The sequence below is a fragment of the Pseudopodoces humilis genome, chromosome 16 (genome assembly GCF_049639895.1).
Source record: "Pseudopodoces humilis isolate 2021_Gansu_Grassland_sample_001 chromosome 16, ASM4963989v1, whole genome shotgun sequence".
NCBI lineage: Eukaryota > Metazoa > Chordata > Aves > Passeriformes > Paridae > Pseudopodoces > Pseudopodoces humilis.
In genome coordinates, this window is record NC_142215.1 from 18,025,639 (window position 1) to 18,048,216 (window position 22,578).

Here is a 22,578-nt window from a genome sequence, read left to right on the forward strand (position 1 = left end):
TACAGCGTCAAGCAGTTTCTGGTGGTAAAACAAGTCCTGGTGCCTGCTCAGCCCTTTAACTGCACTTGATGGCCAAGCAGGCTGGGGCTGCCAAAAGGGGGGTGACACACGGTGACAAGCTCCTGTGGCTGCTCCTCGAGGTAGTCAGCACTGCTCCTTCCCTCCTCCCACACCCATGCCAAGCCCAGCTCACCAGGGCTTTCCACCCAGCACCGCTCCTTCCTCCTCCTCCATGCTTGGAACAGCCAATTTCAGCACAGGCCAAACCCCAGTGTGCTGGCAGAGATGAGCCAGCCCTGCCCTGTGCTTTCCCTCTTCCACGGTCCTGTGGATGAAGCCAGCTTGTTTCCTGATGGAAGTCACCGGGAGCTTTTCCTTGCAGGTCCAGGGATGTACTGTACTGAGCTCATGCAGGGAAGGGGATGGCTCTTGGTGGGAGCTGGCACAGGCCTGTTCCTGCCTAAGGCACAGGGCCCAGAGGCAGCCACCTTCTGCAAGTGGCCAAGGAAAGGGGGAGCAGAGATGGTCTGACAGACATGCAAGCAAGATGAGGAGAAAAGGATTCACTGGGAGTGGATCTTAAGGTCACAGCACACACCTTGGCTTCTGTTGAGAATTCCAAGTGCTGCATTGAGAGCTCAGCTTAGAGGGGCTGCAACAGGGAGCACTTGTGACCAAGCAGAGGGACAAGCAGCAAAGGGTGGGAGCCCACCCCTGAACACAAGCAGGGTGCTGGGCCCCAGGGAGACTGGCCCACTGGAAAGCACAACTGGCATCATGCTGACAACCCTGCAGCTCACAGATGCTTTTGAGAAAGTTAACTGAATGAATTTACACCTAAATCCCTCCAAACGTTGGGTGTTTCCTGCCTGTAGGGATTTACAGGCACTATAACCACCTCCTGTTTGCTTGGAGGTACCATGTGTCAGAGAGATTTGAACTTTCAGTCCCCAGGACCAGCCCAGGCAGTGACACCCAATGCAGGCCCAGGCACTCAAGGAGCACCTCTTACTCAAAGGGATAACTCCTAACACCCCAGCTAGGAACAGATGGGAGCTCGTGGAGACCTCTGCTGCCTGCCAGCAGAGCCAAGACCCTGCAGCTCCCGTGTCTTTGGGAACCACATGCCTGAGTGCACCCAGAGTTGCTACACTTGACAAAGGAATCAGCCAGGGACAAGTTCTGGCTTCCGTTCCAGAGCAGGTCAGACCACAGTCATAAATCTACTCCTCTGGCCTTTAAATGTGCAACAGGTAGAATTCAGAGGTCTTGAACTACGCTGATAGATGAGCCCTGAGCCTGGAGGGCTGCCCAGAGCAAGGGATCCTGCCATCTCAACCCAAAGCCTCCAGGTGAGCACGTTGCAGGGTGCGCATCCGATGAGCCACGGGGAAGCCAAAGTCACAGCCAAGGCCAGTTAGAGGAATAGAATTGGCTCAGACTGAGCAAATGTAGCTTTCCATCACTTTGCAATCAGCCATCCATCCTGGAGGCCAGCTGGCTGCCATGTCAGAGCACCTCCCATCCATTTCAACTGCCCTGAGAATGCCGATGCTTCACAAGACTAGCTCAAGAAGACTTGGGAGAGTTATTATCCAAAGCCAGGTGGCTGGACTTGACCCAAATCTTGGCAAGTGATTAGAATGATTGGCATTTTTTTGGAAAGCAAACTGCTGTGCTGTACCTGCCATCCATCTTCAGAAAACTATTAACTGCACAATCACCAAACCAAGCACACCTGTAAGGCTATAAAAGTGCCTGCAGACTGATGAGGCTTATCCTCACATGCAGCTCTGGGACCAGCCACCCCTGTATGCTCCAAAAACGGGGTGCTTTGGCCAAGATGCTCTCCTTGAGCATCACGGTACCACGCCCAGACAGGATGGGATACTGAGTCATGGGGATGAGTGTTGAATTGCTGGACTGGGATGACTTTCACCCTGTGGGTGATGTGATGAGTCTATTCTAGCTGGGAACAGATTGTCACAAAATTGCCTTTGCTGAAGATCTGGAATCAGGTCTTATCCGGGCCCCTCTGCTGCAATGGGACACTGCAACACCAGCAGTCAGCAAGCTATTGTTCTCCCCTTTGACTACATATGTCAAAAATAGTGTATTTTCTTTCAGAGCAAAGGACACTAAAAGCAGCAACATTTCCAGATGAGTAGAGCACAAGAGCAGCTACTGAATGACACCAGCCAGCTCCCAGCCTCTATCCAGGGCAGCCCCCAACCCCACCAGCTCTCACATCACCTGCTGTCTCCACTCTAGGGCAAGGTCAGGAGCAGGGAATGCTGCTCCCAGGCACACTGGGATCTCAGCCCAGCTTTCCTGAATGCCAGGGCAGCGGAACTACCCACTAGCTTCTGGTTCAACACCAGAACCCCAAACTCAGCTATTTCAGGTTTGAAACCTGAACCCAATTCCAAAATTACAGATTAAGGGAATAAAGAGAACAACAAGCCCTATTCAATGAATCAGCACAAATCCAGCACCCCACATCTATTTGTTTCAGTTTGAACCACATCACCCAAAGGATGAGCAACCCAGGATTTACAGACTGGGGACATTGTGTGGACTCAGGATTATTTTGCATGTCCTTGTCCCTGGAGAGTCCATTAACCAGGAACCCTTGAGAAACTAAGGGAGGTCATACAGTTTTATGTTCTGTGCATCACCAACCCATGCCAAATGCTCAGCTGGGGCACCAGCACAGGAGCTGCCAAACTTGCTGCACCAAGAAGTTGAACTGTGCTTAGATGGGGAACCCAAACAGGGTAAAATCAGCATTTAATACCTATTATCCTAACATCTCCCCATCTGTCCACATCCCTCACATGCCTGTAACTGCAGCGTGCCACGGCTGCCTCATGTCAATGGCACTTTAATTTCATCATTCCCAACTTATTTAGAGCAATTAGGAGGCAATGAGCACACGCCAGGGGCCAGGATGCACTTGAATAGCATCCAAGGGTTACCACAGTATCACAGGAGACTTTCAGATGGAATTATCACCCTGAAAAAAAAAAAACTTGAAGAGGAAAGCAGTCCCCAGAGGGAGGATAAGGTTCTTCTTGCTCCAATAGGTCCCTTTTTAATTTGAAATCAACTGACAATTATAAAGAGGTGATATTCCTCATTTAATTAGTGAAGAGACAGCATCTCAGGTTGGAAGACAGAGATAGATGCTTTGCCTGGGCAACTGGCTGAAGAACGGATCAGGGGAGCAAGGCAGGGATTCCTGCAAGGGCAATTGCCTAATCCCACTTCAGGCAAGCAGGTTTTGCTGTTTGACTTTTCTGGGAGAAAAGGTAAAAACCTGAGCCATTTTGGAAACTCTGGTGAGAAAGGCGAGGCCCAAAGTGAGCTGTTTCTCCCTAGTGATTTCTGCTGGATGCTGGGAGCAATGCACAAAGCCAATGCCACCAAGCAAGCTACCAGAAAAAGCTAGGCAGTCTGCAGCCCAGCTTTCCAGTGGCCCCATTTCATGGAAGGCAGGTGAGGTGCCAAAGGAGGGGACAGCTCCTCACTTCTGATTTAGCCACATGCCCACACTCCTCCCGCACAGGCTCTTTAAATGCCTGCCTGCGTGAGGAAAGCAATGGCCTATTTTTTTCTGAGCAGCTCAGTGCAGCCTCCACCTCTGAGCACAGTGCGCACAGGTCTTATTTAGGATGCTTCAGACACATCCAGAGGGACTCTGGGAACAGTCTGTGGAAAGACAAGACTGAGTGGGCAACCTGAGTCACTTCATTGCTTACAGAAGTGTACACAAGCATCTTCCATTTGAGCAAAGCCCAGCACAGCTCCGTTGGCTCTGGGGACCAGAGGGAAGTGCATCTTCTCCAGCACACTCCACCGATGCAGAATGGCTGCTCACCACCTTTCTCATCCAGGCTTACAGAAAGAGGAATCATCCCCCACAGCTACAATCCAGACCTCTGATCCTGGCAATTCCTCTGCAGCACTGGAGAAGCTGCTCTAATCTGCTCTGATAGTGAGGTCTGCAGAGGAGATTAGCTTCCTCCCAAGGAGGAGGAAGCAGCACAAGGCATGTGAGGGGAGAGGAGCAGTGCACATGCCCTGGAAAGTTATTTTTACAGCTGGCTGCAAAACTCAGCTCTGAGTCCCTTGCCAAAGAGCCTGACTTATGCAGACAAATCAACTCAGCACCATCTACTGCACATGGGGAGAAGATAAGCACAGGAGTAACTGGAGACCCCAGTCCACAGACAAAACACACACAGCCTTTACCCCGAGTCCTGTCCTCAAGGAAGTCACTAAGCTGTCAAACAAGGGCCTCTGGAGACGCCCCATAAGCTGAAGCTGAGAAGGATTGTGCTGAGGCAAAGCCATGCCCTACTATGGGGGGGCCCTCACATTACTTCTCATCAGTGCAGTAAATGGTGTTGTTTGGGCCCTGAATGCTCAAAGCCTCTGCTCATCCACGCAGAGGCACAGCCCAGCTCACACAGATGTGCTCAGCATCATTCCAGTGAGCCTCTACCTTTATCCAGGAGAGCCACCATGGGCTCCCCTCCCTACCTCACTTTTCTCTACAGGCTGGTTCACAACAGCACCACACAATGTCAGCCTGCTTGGACACCCTGAGCCAGCTCAGAAGAAATCCCTTCTCATCACTGCTGCAAGATGCCAGAGGCTCCTGCTTCTGCCCTGCAGTGACCAACAGCACTCCAACCTCTCTTCATTCATTTCCCATGGGACAAAAGCCACAAAGTGACATCCAGCAGAGGCAATATTATCTCACAGGACTACTGATGCTGTCAGCAACCACATGCACAGCAGCTTCCTGGGGCAGCAGGGGAAGGAGCTCGTGGGAATCCATGGTAAGTGCCAAAATATGAACTGCTAATAAGATGTATTTTCAAATATCACCACATTATGATCTATTGATCTCACATGAGAAACTTGACTTTTTCTATGTAACATTAATTTATGTCACTTGCACATTCACATTCTGGGAACAGCAGATTAAACTAGTGCCATTACACTAAAATTAGATATTGCAGTTATTAAGTGCCAGGGGCCCAAACTGTTGAGGTGCCAATCCAAAATACCAGCACCTCTACAACCTGCAGGGAGCATCCATCCACATGGGAGTCCCAGCCCCCATGTGCTGTGCTGTGGGACAGGGGCACAAGGCTCACCACAGGACAGGCTTTGCTCTAGGGTAGCAGCCTTCCCAGGAACAGCCTACAAGACAGGTAGGAACAAGAGCCAATTCCTGCCCTGAAGCAGGGGAATGCCAGGCAAGGCAGTGTTTCCAACCCCATCCAACACACAGCTAAAGCCTGATGACACCTCCTAGGCTGGCTCAAGCCCTATAGAGCACGTGCAGCTCCTCACAGAAGTGATCTGAAACCCAAGAGCCCAGTTCTGGTAGGAACTCTAGAAACAAGTTGTCTAGCAGAAGGTTTTCACAAAAGCTGAAAATGCTCCAATGGGACTTTGGCCAAATATTTTGCTCCCTTTTAAAACAGGGCCAATCCACAGTCATTTTTAATGAGCCCACTGCCTGCTTTTCAGAGTGCTCACAGAGACAAGTTGTCACCTTTAGACCACTATATCATGGCTGAGAGCATCAAGTGGGGAAGATGATGGGCTTGGAGAGGAAGAACATCCTTCCTTTGCTCCACTTGAGCTGCTGATGGGTGTGCCAGAGCTCTCTAAATAGCATTACATTAGTGCTGCATAAAAGCAATAAAGCCCTAAAACACCCCATTACATATTTACTGAACTACACATCACACAGACTGTCCCCAGGACACCACACGAACACTCAGAATAACAAAGCCAAGGACTGTAAAAAGCACCAGGCTGGGCAGACATCCACAGTGCCCACAGCTGGGGTCAGGGCACATATAGGAGCTGGGCACACAGCAACACAGCTGTGGGGAACCCACAGGATAATCCAACCATCACATCTAACCAAAGAAAGCAGCACAAAGCACTGTCTCCTCTGCTAGGAACTTGCCCAAGTCACAACTTCTGAGCACAGAGTCTGCAGAAGAATCAGCATCCAGGGTGAGACCTGCTGCTGTGCCAGTGCACAGTCCTGGCTGCTGCCTGCCTGGCACCAACATGCACTTTTCCCCCTGCTGCTCTGGTTTCACTCCCAGAACTTAAATTTTTACTGCTAAGCTCAATGAATTGTCATCTCCAAATGCCTCCTGCTTACAGGAAAGGGGGCTGTGCTGTGCTGTTTGGTATTTCCCAATAATCAACACTGGGGTACAGGGCTGTCACAAAGCCTTCAGCGTTGCATTGTCATGACAATTTTGGTAAGGTAAAATGATGTGAAGGGTTTTAGAAGACCTTTTTCACCCTCCACTCCCAACACCTGGCATATGGCAAGATCACTGGCCCTGCTCTGCTACCACAAAGGCCATCAGATGCACCTTGGCTGGAGAGGTGAGGTCTCCAGCAGCCTGTGGCAGAGGACAAGCTGACAGATGTGCTGGGACAGAGCTGAGGACTAGAAGGGGTCAGAGACAAGAAAGGGGACACTCCTCTTTGTGCTAACACTGGAGAAATGGAGTCAGTTTGGGAACTTTTGGATGCATGTTCCCCACGCCCCCCCCCCCCCCCAAAGGCACAGATTTGCTAAATCAGCACAGCTTTGCATGAGAGCTTTGCCCTTGTTAGCAAGTAGGAGGGGCACAGGAAAGCCACAGCTGACTCGGAATGCACTCTCAGCTGCTGGCAATTAGGGATGCACCCTCAGCACGAGCAAGTACTCTCCAGAAGGTCTGTGCTCCCTACCTGTGACACCTGGGGTACAGATCCAGAGTGCAACACTGAAACAACCTCAAACAGACCCCTGTCCACCCGGCTCCCTGCTGTTGGAAACATGGCAGGAACCTGCCAGCAATGACAGAGAACATCCTGACCACAGGCTCACCTTTTCCCTCCAGAGATGCAAGCAAAGCCCAAGTTCTAAGGGCTCCTTCTGAGCAAGGGTTTCTCCAAGCCTTCTTGCAGAGGTGTGGCCAACGTGCCAACCCACAGAGGTCTTGGCACACCTGGAAAGCTCAGCCCTGCCCCAAGAGCATATCCAGCCACCCCCCAGCTGCAAGCCCACAGTCCCTGCACTCAGTCACACACCCAGGGGCTGGCAGCCACAGATGCAATGCCCGAGAAGTTTTGTGAGTTATTGTGTCCCCCACCAAATAGCTCTGACCTTTTCAATATTCCATATTTTTATTGGCTGCCCATTTCCCCCCAATCCCCACAGGCTCATTAGACAGCGAACAGCTCCGAAAGCAGTTCCACAGCCAATGCTATTGCACGACACTGAAAAGGTCAGAGACATCGAGGCTGAACAGGGCCCTCTCCAGAGGGTGGTTAGGGCAGGACAAGAACACTCCTCAGCCAGCACAAGCTGCAGACCAGGACCTGCTGCCCAGGGACCCTCCGGAGGCAGAGCTCCTGCTGCGGGCTACCAGGGGCAGCAGGGTCCTGCACCACACCCATCCTTGCTCCCAAACACACCAGGCTGGTGCTGCCCACCCTGATACAGACCCTCCAATAAAAACCTCGTAGCGCAGGAAAGCACAATCCAGGGCTGTGCTCCTACAGCACAGAGGCCAGAGCAGCAGGAAGGCTGAAGAACTGGCGCTGGCTGCTGCCACAGAAAGCCCTGAGGCTGCTGCTTAGGTAGGGGGAAGCACGGAGATGATTTCCCAGAGCCTCTGGCACACACACACACAGGGGATAGAAAAGGCAACCATCCAAGGTGATTATCAGCCATCTTTAGTAGATGGAAGAGGAGACTGTGAGTCCAGGCCTCCCTCAAGGCATTCAGGGGAATGAAAGGAAAAACCAGCCCTGGAAGCAGGCAGCAGAGCAAGCACAGCATGCAGCAGCAGGGACAGCATAGCTGCTTCCCTCACAACCTTTTCTTCAACTCCTGTCCAGCAAAGCCGTCTTACACAAAATAAAGTATGACTTCCCCTCTGTATAACACTGACACTCCCTCTACCAGCTCCACAGGCAATGGGGAGCCCCAGGAATTAACCTTTCTCATAGACAGAGGCTTCGATAGCAGGAGCTCCCCTACTGTGGGGTCAAAACTCACCGGCTGGATTCAGGAACGTGTTCCCAGAGCACAAGGATGGCTGGCCGGCCTTTCAGAGAAGGCAGCCCAGGAGCAGAGGGTGCCCTCCACGGTGGGGAACATACCCCTGGTTCCAAAAACAGCAGCAGGAGGTGGGAGCTGCAGCCTGGTCCCCCAACAGCAACAAATGAGGCTCCAAAATCCACAGGCTGGAGCCCAAGAAAACACATCCTCCAATGCTGAAGCTGTGGAAAAGCGTGAGGGGACCGTTCCTGAGGGAGTGGGGGGGGCAGCCCCAGGTGCAGGTGATTGGGGCAATTAGGGCAATAAGGCTGTGAATAATTAGCTTAACTCGTGCCAGCTGAGCTTTCAGGGTCCTGAGCTGCTTTGTCAATAGCAAAACACGCCCACAAAAAAGACGCCGTCCCAGGGGTACAAATAATAAAAGACAGAAATAAAGAAGCAACAGCCAGAAACACCCCAGGAGGGAACAGGAGAAGGAGGCAGAGCTGCCCAGTGGGGCAAACCCTGGGGATGAACACCAGGGGTTAACACTGCAACAGCTCCTTCTAGAAAAAGGGAACATATCACTGCTCTGGCAACATGGACTCAAGATTTTTCTAAAAGTATGTTAGATTTTTATTTTTTCTTTATAAAAAATGGATCTGGGCAAAGGAGTGCCTTGACATTAGTGACAGATGGGATGAAAAAAATTTTGTTTGGAAAAAAAAATATCTTCATTTGAGTCACACATAAGCAAAAAAGAAAAAAAATATTAACCCCTCCAGGCCATCCTCTGGGATGAGCTGTATCATGTCAGCAAAAAACCAAATCCTGAGTCTTCAGGGACACACCCCTGCCCTTCAGATCACTAGAGACCACAGCTGGAAGGAGCAGAGATGGGTCTGCCCTACAAAAAAGGTGTTTTTCTTCCTCGCTGGAAGATGGTGAAGACAAAGAGGCATTCAGCCCTCCCTGTCACACCAGATGGCTTTGCTTGGGAAAGTTGTCATCCCTCAGCTGTGACAGTGGCATGTCCCAGGAGCCACATCATCACCTTCTTGGCTCCACTTGCCCTCAGTGGCCACAGTGGCCCTCTGAGAGCATCCACCACGAGTCAGGGCTGAGAGCTTTGCTCACGCTGCAGACACCAGGAGCTTCAGAGCCAAGTCCTGGGGAAGATGGGCTTTACCTGGGGAGGCAGAGCAGAATGAACAGCAGCTGTGTTTGCCCAGGGAAGGTGTTGAGAAAGGAGGAGTGAGGGGCAGGGGTGGGCCGGGATAAGGAGCTCGCAGGGGAGGGAATTACAAAGCGTTTGCCCTTGTGGTGAAACCGGCTGGAGATGATCTCCCACTGCTCCTGTTTTGACAGCCCAAACGCACTTGCTCGCACAATATCTCAGTCTCGTTAAAGGTAATTACAGTTCTTCCTGTGTAATGAGATGGTTTTTAAAGGCCATTCAAAAGAAATTTTCTATAATGAGGTTAAGGGTTTTATGGTGTTATACATCAAGGGAGCTGGTAATTGGTCGGATCCAGGCAGCATCCTGAAGCAGGGAGATAGGAGGTTCTGTTAATAATAGGCTAGCACGGAGTGCAGAATCTCCAAAATGTTTTGATTCTGCAGAGGAGGGAGAATAAAAATGAAAGAAGGAGGAAAGAAAAGAGAGAAAGGAAAAGGCAGAGAGTTGGATGCATCTGGCTCCTTTTGGACTACAATGGCTTCTTCCATCTTGCTCTGGGTGTGTTTGGATGAGCTCCGTGAGTGAAGAAGTGCAGCGTGTGTGTGTCCTGGCTGGGAAATACTGCTCTGCTGGTCGGTACAGGGTGGCAGCCGGCTCGGTGCTGGGCAGGCAGTGGGACAGGGCAGGCAGGGCCTGCCTGCACCACACGGCACAGCTGTGAGATCTGGCGGATGCAAATGTGCAGCCACCTCCACCCACTCCATCTGGAGGGAGGGAGAGCAGAAGGCTGTGACCAGGTAGGGATGTCCCTGCTGCACACAGAACATGGCTGAGTTGGGCACAATACCATGTGGGTGGGGTGTAGCTCCCGCTTCTCTCTTCCCCCCAACAAATCCCTGGTCCCTCCCTCAACCTGTGCAGGAAAAATCCCCTGCAGACAGCAGACCTGTCTCCCAGCACTCAGATCAAAGCCTTTCCCTGCTGGATTGCTCCTCGGTTATTATTGCTGTTGCTGCTGCTTCCGCTGCCTCCTGTCTCCTCTGTTCTTCCAGGGCCTCCCAGCAGCAGGATCATTATTCCAGGGCGTTTAGCAGCATCTCCCCAGTGTAGCTGCTGAAGGCCTGCAGCATTTCTCCATATTTAGAAGCAGCTGATGGTGGCTCAGACACTGCTGTGGGTGAACAACAGGGAGCTGAGCTGGAAGAGTAGCTATTTTGGTGCCACCCCCAGCCCAAGAGCCCCAGGCAATAGCAACTCCATAGCAAAGCTTCTTTCCCTTGGGATCTTCAGCCCACTTGATCACACTGGAGTGGCATCAGAGAGACAAGGACCTGAACTCTGGGCAGCTTGAGTGCTCCTCTGATTGAAAAATCGGCCTGTAGACATGTAGAGGTTCACCCACCACTTGTGCTGGTGACATTGGAGTGGTCGTACAAGTGTGCTGGAGATGGCAGGGCAGGATGCTCTTTGCATCGCTACCTTTGCTGGGAGGACTGCTGGTTAGGGGATCGTGACAACCCCAGCTTCCCCTAAAACCTAAATGTGCTGTTTCTGCACAGCTGAGCCTCCACTGAACATCAAAAGGTCTTTGAGTAGGGCTTTGTTTGTTTTAGTTTTCCCAAAGGTTACTTGCCCATGCACTACTGCAGAGTTCATAACTTGTCCATAGCCAGGCCAAAGCTCTTGACTGTGATCTCGTGTCACAGCGGGGCAGTGGAATCGATTTCCCAAGGCATGGACTGACTCCAGGACATGTGGTGCTAGAGCTGAAGTCCTCTGAAAACCTGGAACAGCTGGAGGTGGGAATTTGCACGCAAATCCTGCAACATTCTGAGCAGATGCAACTTTGCAGTGCTGCACTGCACCTTGGGACTCAGACACCTAATCTGGCTCTGTGGCTTTATTCCAGGCTGAACTTCCCGGTGCTTTTTGCCCCTATCTACTACTGTAAATGGCACAAAAACTGCTGGTCCTTAGAAAACAGTTTTTAATGGCTGAAACTCCCACCTCCTGCTTGGCTGAGGCCAGCAGCAGAGGTTGGAGCAGGAGAACCTCTGGTGACCTCGCCAGCAGACATGGTGGAGGGTGTGTAAGCAATCCCACATCCCATTTGCAAAGTGAAAGTCCCATGTTTGAGCACCTCCAAACTCCATCTGGGAAACAAGAGCAGGAAACATCTCCCAAGCCCTTGGTTTCAAGCCACACTAAAAGTGCATTTTGCAGATGCCACCAGTCATGGCTAACATTCATTACTTGCCTTACTCTGCCTGAGGAGTTGCATTTAATATCCTGCCTATTTATCTTTTTTAAAGACCAATTAAATATTAAAGGCATTTATCAAGGTTTAACGCTGCAGTGAGTCCAGCAGCACAGATGCTAGTGATGCCAGTGCTTGTGGTTTCTGTGGGGAGCTGCAAGCAGAGTCATGTAGCTGTTCTGCTCCATGGCAGGGACACGGGTGGCCCAGGGGGACTCGGGAGGGGACACTGACACCCTTCTCAGCTCGAGGTCTCTGCATAAAGAGCTGCAATAATCCAAGAAGTGCCCATTCTCAGAATGCATCCCCACCCAGGGTCTGAAGTTCCTTGTCATGTACCTAAACATTCCTCCACTCTGCTCTGGAAACCTGAAATAACGGTAGCTGGTTTGGGAATTTGTCAACTCACTGTGTTTTCAGCAGTAAATACCAGTTTGTTGAAATTCAAAGCCTCTCAAAAAAAGATCAATTGTGACAAATTACCCACTTCATAAAAATCCTGGAAAAAGGCTCAAAAAGTCAAAATGTCCCATTTTTGACACATTTGAAATAAGAGAGAATCCATTTTTAGGTTAATAAATCTAAGGTAATTTATAGTTTGCAAAAAAGAACTAGAAACGAAAAGCAACTATCAAAATGTTTTGAAAGCATATAAAAAACCCTTATTCAGTGGAATCAAAAGGGGAGTTTTCAAGATTTTTTTTTTTTTTTTTTTTACTGGTATTAGAATTTTTCACCTGTGCTGCTGGTGGGAACTCACTTCTTTTCTATCTCAGGAATTGCAGGGATGGAGAGATGCTTCCTGAGCTAGTTCTGGCCTCGCTCACATGGCCTTAGTTGGATTTATGGCTATTACTGCCTTTACCAGATGCCAGAGGGCTCTGGGGACTCCGGGTGAGCTTGTGTGCAGACATCCAGCCCTCTCCCACTCAGAGTGCTAGCCCTGGCACAGCAGGGGAGGGAGGGAGAGCCACCAGATCAGCTGTCACTGTCACAACCTGCTGAAGGCAGGGCAGAGTGCTGGGTACAGCCCACGTGCAGCTCCCACGGAGCCCTGGCTGTCCCCATGCTCCCCTCAGTAGGCAGAGGGACAGGCAGAGAGCCCCTGGAAGCAGAGCAGATGATGATGCTGAGTAGGGAGCAGATAAGGGGAATGCTTTTATTGCCCTCCCCATCCCCCTCAGCCTGGTTGTCCCCCTGGATCTGCAGCATCAGACCCCATGTTGGAAAGCAAGACCAAACTCCTAGGCAGCAGAAAACCTGCAGGCCTAGAGAAAGGGTATGCTGGTCACCACCTCTCTGTCACATTTGGCTCCCTCATGGCTGTCCCACCAAGGGCCCTGTGCCACCACTGGTGTCACCATGCTTTGGGGTGAGCTGTGCCAGGGCTGTTTGGGGCTGGGGGGGCAGACTGCAGGTGGGCTTTGCAATAGGTATCTATGCAGAGATAAAGGCAGCAGAAAGGGAAAAGAAGCTGATAGAAATAAAGGAGGCTGAGATTATGAAGCAATAGCCCATATTTCCTGTGATGAGTAAGAGGAACCCTGTTAGGGGCGCAGTGAGAGAGGGAGACAGCCAGTCCATCCCTCTCCCTGCACACTTCTTCCCCCTCTGCCCCCCTCCTCTCTTGCCCTGTTCCCCCTGAATTTATCTTTTATCCAGAATAACGTTTCTCTTCATAAGGAGAGAAAGAATTAAATATTTCACAAGACTGCAGTCAATCTTGCAGGGCCCTTCTGTTGACATTTCAAACATATATTTGACATTGCTTCCTCATTCCCTCCTGGTGGAGCAGTGAGCTCTGCAGAAAACCCTCTGCAGGGAGGGATACTGTGGGCTGTTCCAGCCACCCTCATGGGAAATGAGATGGAGGAAGCAACCCTTTGCCCTTTTATCTCCCTTCCCTTTCCTTCTCTCTCCATCTTCCTCCCCAGCTCCCCCAGACCACAGCCAGCCCCTGTCCTCTGCTTTGTCCCTTCCTTCCAGCAGAAGCTGAGTTTGTCCTAGCTATGGCTAAAACAGGACCTAAAAGCCACCAGTTCAACTGAGGCTTTGATAAAGCTCCATCCTGTGAGAATCTCAGCCCCTCTGCTGTATGGTACCTGTAAGAGCCCTTCCCTGTGAGCACAAGGCAGAAGCTACATGAGGAAGAGGATATGGGCTGGGGTTCCACTCTGCTGCCACCCACTACATGTCAGGTGGACACTGCAATCTGTAGAGAGGTTGATAAGAAACCTTCTCCCCCAAATCTATGTCCTCTGCCATCAGAGAGAAGGAGGCTTGGGAAGCATGAAGCCAGTGTTAAGCAGCAGCAGCAGCTACAGAGTCTGCTCCATGAGACAAGTCAAGGTCGCCTTGCCAGCCTGCTGGGGAAGGCTGGGAAACTGCCAGGAAAACCCTGGAGCTGTGCCATTCCCCAGACTCCTTGTGCAGAGAGGCTCCCTCACAGCTGGAGCACCAAAGGGTGGGGAACCCTCACCTCCAGGCAAGAAATAAGGGAGAGGAATGGTGAAGGGACATCCCTGTTCCAGCAGCAGCACATCCAAGTGCTTCTCAAGCATGTAAACCATCTTCAAGAGCTTCCCAGGTGCCAGAAACCCCAGCTGCTCTCTGGGCTGCTTCCAAAACCTCCAGTGTTCCTGTCACATCCCAGGAGGCATAGGGCTGGACAGGATGGGAGCACGTTCCCACTCACAGGGTGCCACGTCCACCCTGTCAGTGCTTCTCTGGAAACAACCCCCAACCCCTGCAGCACCTCACTGTCCTTTCCCAGCCTGCTATTGAGAGAAGGGGAAATGGCAAAACCATCCCAGTGGCCCTTCAAAACAAGGAGGTGAGGAAAAGAAGCCACTTTGCAGCAGAGACACAAAGTGATGTTTCCAGAGAAGAAGGAAGATCACCCTCAAAGTCAAACTGACCTGAGGCACTGCTCTCTCCATTCCTTCCACTAACTTGAGCCTCATGGTGCATCTCAGGAAACTGGGAGAAACAGAACTGCTTATGAGGAGGGACCCTGACTGCTTTTATATCCCACATCACATCTCCAGGGTGTCAGGATGCAGCTGCAGGCTGGTTACTGCTCTGTGCACACAGCAGTAAATCGCTGCAGGCAAGAGGGAGAAGGAAAGTTCAAAGTTCTTCAGGAAAACTGGACGGATTTGCAGAACATTCTCCTATTTAATGAGGTTTTACAAATTGTTTCTAAGGTTCCTACAACTCCTCTGATGTGTCAATTGAACAAATTCCTTTCTTCTTTTTAAGTTCTGTATTTTAAGATACATTTAATCTTCCTGTTAAAATATTTCCCATTTCCTAGTAAAATTACAGAACTAAGATTTTTCATCTAGCTCTGCCGCTCTAACTCAAACTCTTGCTGTAATCTTCTTCAGATCACCAGAGGTTGATGCCTGCAGATCAAAAGGAAATATTTATGATCACTGGTGTTTCCTTTAGAAACACCCACGACCTTCACAAGCTCACAGAACGAGATCCAATGACTCCAAGTCAAAGCCTGGCAATTCCAGGTGGGAAGAAGATACCAGTGCTTAAGAGTAAAGGAAACAGAGTATCAGAGCTGTTGACTGAAGAGCACGATCTTCTGCCCTGCAGGACCTCTCGGTCCAAGGCAGCATTTCCAGAAGTGAAGCTGTCCTTGAGGATGCCACGGGGACCCTCGGAAGGGCAGCAGCAGTGTGACCTCCCCACCCCCAGCACATGTTCCACAGACCCACACGGGTCCAGCACAGCCACCACGGGGAGCTCAAAGCCTGGCTGAAGCCCTGCAGTGAGCATCAGGCAGGAGGGTGAGCTGAAATCTCACATTGATTTCTGCTGGCATTAAAGCTCCAGGAAGAAAAAAATACCTTACGCTGCAAGGAAGCATTCTGCAGTGAGGCGGTTATGTGCCAGTTCCCTTCCCTGCTAATTTTTGCTTTGTCAAAGCCACTGGAAAGTATTTCTTATGACTGACAAAGCAGTGGGATTTATGAATAGGCAAATTAAGAATAAAGAGGGAAGAAATAAGTCTGTTGGTAAAAAAGCTGAATAATTCAGTTGAGGATCAGTTACTTGAGTCGATTCCCCCAGAATTTGAATGAAATAATTTTTACTTAAAGTAAGTTTGTCTTTTGGTTTGAAACCCTGTGAGCCGGAAAGCAACATATTTGCATTTTGCTTTCCAATACATAAACGGAGACTTCATTTTGTAGGCTTTCTTGCTGAATAATCTGCTCTAATTTAATTGGAATTTGAATCCTATAAAAAGCATTTTCTACTTAGTTTTCTACTGATCTTGGGTATTGAGATTTTGTGATCTGAAAAAGCAATACTTCTACGTGTGCTGATTACCATCGTCAGAGGAGCTTCATTGTTTTCATGTTTTCTGCTGAATAATCTGTTGAATCTAAAATGCAGTTTTGACTTAGCTCCTTATTGATATTTTTATTTTAAAATGCTATGATATGAAGAGCAATTTGTTTGTATTTTCTGCTGGGAAGTGTTTTCTCTTGAGGAATAGGAGAGCTGATTCTGTCAATGTTTACAGGAATAACTAAGTCAACAGAATTACTCACATAATTAGCTTTACTTGGTCCTAATGGCCAGATATTGAGACATTTAAAATGCAGGTCAGTGTCTATGGGGCAAGTGAGGTGGGCATAGCCACCTCATCTTCCTCAGCTTTTCTCTCCATCTTTAACTGAGTAACTAAGTACCTAAAATCACTGGACTCAATACCCGGAGGTCCTTTCCAACTCAGGATACTCTGTGATGTTATATGATACCTTTATAATTCCAGCCCAAAGTTCCTCATTCCATGAAAAATGGGAGAAATAAGCAACAGTAAAGTTTGGTTTTGTTTCTGGATGCCCAGGAAAAGACAATTGCTCTTGTCTGGCTTGGAGCAGACAATCCCAGGGCATGGGGACATCCCTGTGTTGAGCTCAACACCAGCACTCAGACACACCAGAACTGAAACCGAGGAACTGTAGGCATTGAAATCCCTCTGCAGGTCTGGGACAAAGCCCTGTGTGGGAAAACCAGTCCTGTCTCATCTATCAGCCTCACTGAGCCAGGCCCTGAACATTATCTGTGCCATGGCTTGTAGTGCCTAATCGCTGTCAGGCTACGAACAACCTGGCACATCCTTTAATCACAGCAGCAATCATAAGAAATTAAAATAAATTTATATATGTAATAATCACTCAGCCCTGGGTTATCAATAATACACGAGCAGCTTGTGAGAGAGCAGGCGGGATGAATGAATCCCCCAGCCCTGCTCTGCCACAGCCCATCAGAATTCCCAGCAGCAGGCAAGCACCACGGCCCGAGCTGCTGCTTGGAAACAAAACGGACAGCAGGAGGGCTGGGGGGAATATAGCATTTCATTCCGTGCATCAACTGAAATGGATTAATATAAGACAGAGATCCTCTGAGCAATGGCTGGGTAAAATATCACCATGAGGACAGGAAAGCTACATTGACCGTGAAATAATTCCAAAGGGCAGTATCATAATTTTGGTATCCCTTCTATCCCCTGGGTGTTATTTCACCACTCCTGTCATCAAAACAATGCTACAGACCAAATTCACAGCATTGGAGACTTGCAGAGTCTCCCAGCCAGGCTGTGGCGCTCACAAGCGTGTGGGGGTCCCTGCTGCTGCCCTGTGTGAGCTGGGGTACCAGGGAGGAGCCAGTGTGGCCTCGGTGGGCACTGGAGATGGGCAGGTGTGCATGTGGGTGAAGGGCACCAGCTGGATTAGCCAGATGCTGAGGGCATCGTGGCACAACCTTCAGTAGGGGAAGAAAATACAGATTTGGCTCTTTTACAGGCAGCCACAAATCCCCCTGAGCTCGGCGGCGGCAGGGCAGCCGTTCTGCAGGGCACAGTTTGATTTCCAGAGTTTAGGAGTTCAATGCCAGCTATTCAGACATGCATAATCCCCCACTTAACTACAGGCGGCCACGTGCTGGTGTGGCCCAGAGGCCTTGGTGGGAGGAGGCTGGGATGCACCCGGCTCTCATCGGATACAGATCTATGGCAGGACTGTGCTGAGCCCTCTGATGTGCCCCTTGGTGCTGTGGCAGCGAAATCCCCCTCCAAAGCCATCCCGAGAGCCCCTGAGATCATGGGGCTGCTTGTTTGCCCCACGTTTGCTTTCCTATGTGCTCTGAGAACCAGATCCTCCTGCTGCACCCCCAGAGCCTGCCATCTCCAGCCACCATTCATCCTGGTGTAACCCAACAACACCCCAAGGTCTCTCCAAGCCTGAACAACCAGCCCCTGGGCATAAGGACACACGCTGGCAGCACACATTCATTGTGCATCCCTGGCACACGTGTGCACACCCAGCCCTGCAAGACATGGTAGCAGAAAGCCCGTGCTCCAGACTTCAGTCAATAAGCAGATGGCTCCCCAGCACTCTCATTTTACAACATTACAGTTTCTGCTCTGCTCATGCAGTAAACATTTTCTGGCTTACTGCATGAAAAAACTCGGCTACCATGGCTTTGCAAAATTCTACATTTTATACATTATCTTTTTATCAAATGTTTTCAGGGTGGAGGGAGGGAAGAGCATTTTTATTTTCAATTTACATCCTGCAGGACACAGCGTTTTCCCTGGATCCCAGTGGGTTTTTGCTTCTTGTTTGCCTCCTTCCTGATTGTCATAGCTCTGTCACTGTTTGTGGGGAACCAGGAGATGGAAAGCTGTTATGCAGACATCAAGGGGTTGCAATTGCATGCTGGTAAACATGAGATCAAGGAGTATTTCTTATGGTATTAGAAACCACAAGGTACCTGCAGATGTAAGTGGTCCTGGAGGCAGCGGGTCTAGCTGTTAGCAGAGCAATTAGACCCGGTGTTATTCCCAGCCCTGTGAGTCACTGCAGAGGAGGGGACAGTGCCTTCATCCCCACCCACCTGGTGGCAGCTCCATGGCACATGTGGGTCCCTGTATCCCCCCTTCCAGCCAAGTCACTGCTCACTTCCACCTAGGCCTTACAAGCTGGGGGAAGGGGGAAGGAAATGATCTGGAGGTATCGGTGGTGCCTTGCTTTACATGTACAGCAATTACCATTCTGGCATTTTCCCTGTGTTCAGAATAAAAATGTCAATAAGGAACAAGTTATTACACCAGAAAGAGGGTGGAAATGGCAAGAGCTCATGCAGGCTTGAGGGTCTGGGCATTATTGCAAACGCTACCCATTCCTGCTGTGTTCCCTGAGCTCTGGGATCAGGCCTATCCCTCCCTTCAGCACCATGAGACCGACCCAGTTGGTGCTCCCCAGTTGAGCAATGCACTGGAATAAACTGGGATGGTCGGGGACTGGAGTACACAGTGTACAAGAAGTTGGGTTGTCAGCCTCTAAGCAGACCTTACTGCCTTCCTCCGCAATCCTGAGGCTGCCCCGTTAAATAAAAACGTATTTTTCTCTTTTAATGAGACTTTTCTGTCCTTTTCCTTTCCTTTCTTTGGTGCCCTGCTGAGCCTTCTGCCTCCACCAGCCCCTCCAGAGCCCTCATCAAGGAATGATGTTTCCAAAGGAATCAATGCAATTCCATACTGAACTTCAGGGTCCCTGCATCCAACACGGCTCTTGGCAAAGGGCACCCCCAGAACTGTGAATACCAGAGGAGACCCAACCATGACACAGGATGAAGGAGGAGGGTGACAAGGGGAGAGGGATGCTCACAGCCAAAGGAGGGTATGTTTGCTCACACAGAGCCTGGCAGGCTCTTTGAGAGCTGAAGCTGAAGGGCAGGAATCTGGGTGCCCATAGCTCCAGCAGCAACTACAGCCCAGCCCAAGGAGCAAGGGCAGGGCACCCACAGCACCCTCCTGACCATGAATGATGAATTGATTGTGACTGCAGCTCTGCTATCCTGCACCTACACTGCCTTCCTCTCCCCCGTTTTCAATTATGAAAGCAAAACAACACACACCAAAAAAACAAAACCAAAAACACTCAAAACAAACAACATTAAAAAGAAAAAAGAAAAAAAAAAAGAAAAAAAGAGCCCTCCAGGAATTAATTAATGATTCATGTTGGAGCCTTGGCAAACCTCATTCTGCAGAAGTTCAAAGCAGGAACAATAAGTATTTGGCAAAGAAGGGGCATTGGGCTCGTGCTTGGTGGCGTGTGGTGTGGCGTGCTGGCAGCATGGCTCCCTCACAGAACCGACACCTCAGGGACCACAGGGAAGCTCTGCCAGGCTGCTCCGAGCCAAGTGTCACATCCAGCCCCAGGGATCAGCCACAACCCAGCTGTGAATAACTGGGAACAGAAACTTGAGAGGAACGTGCCAGTGCTGCCAGCGGTGGCTGTGCCTGCCCTGCCTGCCTTGAATGAGATACATCCTACATCCCATGTGCCCACACATGTGTGCCCCCCAGAAAACCTGGGCATGAGCCACTCCAGCCCAGCATCCTGGAGATTTAGGATAATGAGAGATCTTTAATGCAATTAATAGATGTCATGGGACATGGTCTTGTGAGTTTAGAGCAAATGAGGCTTGGATAATTGGTGCTGAAACACATATATCAGGGAGATATCAGTTTTTCCCCCCTGCCAGAGCTGGAGGCTGGAACACGCTGTCGACTGATCCTGTACAAATGTGTTTGGCTATTCGCTGGCGGCAGCTTCCAAAGTTCTAGTGTGGAGCCTCTGCCAGGCAGGCCTGCAATCCTAGCAGCAAACAAGCTGTCATTTGGTTGTTAAAAGAACTGCCTGGAAAGTTGTTTTATCCCCACATGCATTCACAAACACCTGCACACGTGCTCATGTGCACGGAAACAGCCAACAGGCATTGGCGGCAGCAGCTTTTCTGGTCTCCTTGAGCTCTGCCTACAGCTCCACTTCCCTCAGGGGGGTCACTGGGGGTGCAAAGGAGGCTTTAATCTGTGGCATTCCCATGCTGTTCTGGTCTCAGCAAGAGCAGAGTGGTCCATCTGCCACACAGCAGGGGAGAGGGATGTACCCACCACAGGGATGTGCCACCTCCCAGCACCATCCCCAGCAACGGTCCCACAACAGCACAGGGCACGGTGCTCCCCAGACATCACCATCCCCTGGTGGTCTGGTCAAAGCCATAAATAAATCTACCTCTGCATTGCCTCAGCAGCACCTCCAAATGCCAGACAAGGACACGTGCTGCTTCCCCAGATCTTCAAACCTGCTCCAGGGTATTTCCAAGGCACAAGTAAACAAATAGCCATGAATTTTCAGAAACTGCCTAAAAGAAACCAATATCTGGTTTGTGCAAAGTTCCTGAATGAGTTTTGTTTTGCACTGAACTCAGGGAATCAAAATCACCTGCAGGACAGGACTCAGGAAAAACCCAAGCTCTGGCATTTCACTGGGAAATATTCAGGAATTTTGCTGCAGTAAGGGAAAAAGTATTTAATTTCTCAAGCACGAACCATAATAAAATGTTAAATACAACCTGGATATTAAATTAAAACATAAAAGTCAAAACACATCAAATCAAAGAGACACATTTGAATTTCCTGGACACTGTCAACAGACAGAAGCCAGAATGATTTGCTTCAATATTCTCCCACCTGAATGTTGGCTCCATGGCTACATGCAGATTCTGATTATGTAGTTTGATAAAAAAATACATTTTCCAATGGAAAATTTTACCCCTGATACCCTCTGCCTCCATTTCCAGAGTGTCTGATGGATGATGCAGGGGACATAGGTGGTATCACTCCAGGGCAGGTCCCCAGCAGAGAGGGGACCAGCCTTGCAATGCTGTCCCATGCTTGGCTTGCACAGGATCAGGGGAAATGGACCCAGCCTGTGCCCCTTAACGAATGGGAAAGCATTCCCATGGGTTATTAAGCATTTGTGTATGGGTTTGGAAACCATAGCTGTGTCACCACAATGTAATTATGGATAAACACAAGGTAGGCCATCAGAGAGCAACCGAGCACAAGGCTGGAAGAAGGGCTCTGTTCCCTTCCCCACCCTTTCCCAGCACTCACTGTGAACAAAGGAGATGGCACTGGGCAGCCTGAGCCATCAGCTGTGTACCAGAGCAGGTCTGCCAACCAGCCCTGGGCACTTTGGCTTGCCAAAACCATGTCCTGGCTTGGGGAGAAGTCCAAACCTCCTGGCTGGGGACCAGGCTGTGCCAAGGCAAGGATTGTGAGAGCTCCCTAGGGACAAATCACTTCTGACCACAAAAGAGGGAGTCAAACCGTGGCTGAGCCCACTCCTGGTTGTTGCTGGGCACCTGGAGTGCAGCCCCAGCCCCCAGAAGCAAACCCACAGCATCACAGGGACAAAAAACAAAGATGGGAATAGCATGGCCTTGGTTTCCTGCTATGCAGCCTTGTGATTCTGTGGTAGAGGAAACGTACCAGGAGATGTGCCTGGCTCACAGAGCATTTAAGGAAGGTCCAGCACTACATTAGACAGCCATGGAGCCCTGTGAAGCCTACTTCCACTCTGGATCAGCAGTGCCAAGGGCACCCAGCTGGTGCCAGGGCGTGGAGAGACCAGAGGGCCTCCAGCACCTCTGGTCAGGGACCAGGACATGGGGATGCCAAGCCCTCCTGCCTGTCAGGGCTCACCACAGGACACTGGTGTGTCCAGCCCCATGTGCTGCTGGCCCAGGGGACCCTCCTGCCTGTTCTGCCTGCACCCCTGCCCACTGTACAGCAGTACTGTACCACAGCCCCCTGAGGGGAGCAGAGCCTAGGGATGGCTGCTTTCTGCAAGGCCAGGGCTTCCCCAGGGCCCTGGGCACCCCACATTAGCACAGCCCCTGGGCACAGCTGGCTCCAGATGCAGAGCAGATGAGGCTAATGCATGCAACACCTTGAAGTCAGAAGTTAAAGAGCAGCTGAGGCAGCTCTGTGGCCATCTGCCAGGTGATACAAGCAGCGCTTTCATAATTCAACAGGCAGTGAAGTATTAGAGCAAGGTAAGGCCAGCAGCCTGTCCCAGGGAAGGTATCTTGAGAGCAGGGCTAGCACCTGAATCCTCAAGTCTGCAGGTGTAGACATGCAAGGGGAAACACAGGTGCCCTGCAAGCGTCCTGCAGACCTCGCTG

The 22,578-nt window shown here is 50.4% G+C and overlaps 1 protein-coding gene across 6 annotated transcripts in view; it reads right to left on the reverse strand.

The window, feature by feature from the left end:
• The window catches only part of LINGO1 (leucine rich repeat and Ig domain containing 1), a 153,077-nt gene that overhangs the window by 67,102 nt on the left and 63,397 nt on the right, over positions 1-22,578 (reverse strand). For 2 of the 6 annotated variants that reach the window (XM_088063351.1, XM_088063346.1), the window contains exon 1: positions 8,099-8,275. The exons of the other annotated variants lie outside the window; for them this stretch is intronic. The gene's annotated coding sequence lies outside the window, so the exon portion shown is untranslated. Of the gene's footprint in view, positions 1-8,098; positions 8,276-22,578 lie in introns of those variants that run through there. 6 annotated transcript variants of the gene reach the window in all.